General features: G+C 40.3%; 1 protein-coding gene across 1 annotated transcript in view; it reads left to right on the top strand.

Moving 5' to 3' along the window:
- CNTN5 (contactin 5) overlaps positions 1-1,811 on the top strand; it is a 296,554-nt gene that overhangs the window by 61,436 nt on the left and 233,307 nt on the right. The gene's annotated exons all lie outside the window — the stretch shown is intronic.

Raw genomic sequence — 1,811 nt, 5'->3', positions numbered from 1 at the left:
TCAGCAGGTGGTGAGCAATTGTACTGTGCATCACTTGCTTTGTGTATTCTTATTATTATCATATTATTATTTTTATCATCATATTATTATTATTATTATTTTATTTCAATTATTAAACTGTTTTTATCTCAACCCACGAGTTTTTCTCACTTGTGCTCTTCCAATTCTCTCCTCCATCCCACTGGGTGGGGGGAGTGAGCGAGCGGCTGCGTGGTGCTTAGTTGCTGACTGAGGTTAAACCACAATTGATAAATGTACCCTTTGTGATACTCTGTGAAGTTAATGGAATGATATAAGGGATAAATTTGACCCCTTTCATCCACAGTTTCAACAGATTAATCATTGTAGTTTATTTTCTTTGTCACCAGCACTTTTCATTAAATACATTTTTGTCTATCATCTTATACACTCTGCTTTACACAGCATTAGACCTTTGGAAATACTTATATCCCACATTAACCTTCTGTGCCTCTGGGCTTTGCCTATTTAGATAACAAAGGCACAAGGAAACTGATCTGCATATGTGGTTATATTTACATAACTCCATTTATTTCAGTGACACAAAGTATACAAGAGAATCAGCTCATAGAGACCTGGTACATAAAGGACTTAATGTAATTACCTATTGACCTGTCAGAACCTTTTTAGAAAGACAATCCATGTGGAGGGCCTATGTCGTTCTGGTATTACTGTGCCTGGGGTTTTTAATTTCTTGGTACTAATTCAGTCAAAAGAGTTGAATGCCCAGAAAGAATTTAGAAAAAAACATGACAACAAAATAAATGGACTACTCAAAGCATGATTTCCAAGGAGATAATATTGATAAAATCCTCGCTGATGTAAATGAGATAAAAATCTAAACTTACAAAGATAAATAGTGTCTTCCTGCCTCTGATAGGGACCACACAGTGACTATATTAGGTAATTTGTCTGATAGAAATGAAACTTGTTGCCTGAGCGCGTTGAATGTCACAGCTGTCCCCTGAGATCCTTATACTTGTCAACATTAAAGGGTGCTCATTTACTCAAGTTGTAGAGGCTCATGCTTTTAGCACTAAGAGATTCTGACTGACTCTGTCAAAGAACCTAAATTGCAGCCTCTTTATAAATATTGAGGCAAAGAAGTACTTTTATTATTTCAATTATTTTAATAATAATTTCAAATTATTTTAAAAGTTCTTTAAGTAATTACAGTGGTAATAGGATAAAGTTTAAGAGATGAAAATTAAGGACTCGGACACTTAGCAGAAAACAGTCCCTGCTGATGAGATCCGTTTATTCCATGAGATGATGAATTAATACTGCGTCCAGCTTCAGGCCCACCAGTAGAGAAAAAACATTGATAAACTAGAGGGACTTCGGGGGGATCCAACAAGGTGGTGGGGGCTGGAGCACTTGCCCTGTCAGGAGAGGCTGGGGGAGCTGGGTTTGTTCATCCATTAGGATCAGGAGCACAGGTAGTGTTTTCCTCTATCCCTACAGTGGCAGGGAAGAATACTGAAAGGAGCAGGAAAACACACCTGATTAACACGTGGCTCAGGGGCTGGTGCCTTCGGCGGAATTTTGGCTTTTTTGATCATGGGGAGGTTTACACGGCACCAGGCCTGCTGGTGACAGATGGAGTCCAGCTGTCTCACAGGGGGAAAAGGATCATCGCTCATGAATTGGCAGGGCTCATTGAGAGGGCTTTAAACTAGGTTCGAAGGGGGAAGGGGATAAAACCAGGCTCGCTAGAGATGAGCCTAGGGGTGGCGTGCCGATGCCGGGGGCGAAATCGATAGCCCAGCTCAAGTGCATCTACACCAATGCAC

The sequence above is a fragment of the Aptenodytes forsteri genome, unplaced genomic scaffold (genome assembly GCF_000699145.1).
Source record: "Aptenodytes forsteri isolate BGI_AS27 unplaced genomic scaffold, ASM69914v1 Scaffold350, whole genome shotgun sequence".
NCBI classification, from domain to species: domain Eukaryota; kingdom Metazoa; phylum Chordata; class Aves; order Sphenisciformes; family Spheniscidae; genus Aptenodytes; species Aptenodytes forsteri.
Note: the sequence above shows the minus strand (reverse complement) of the source record. Positions and strands in the feature narration are given on the sequence as shown.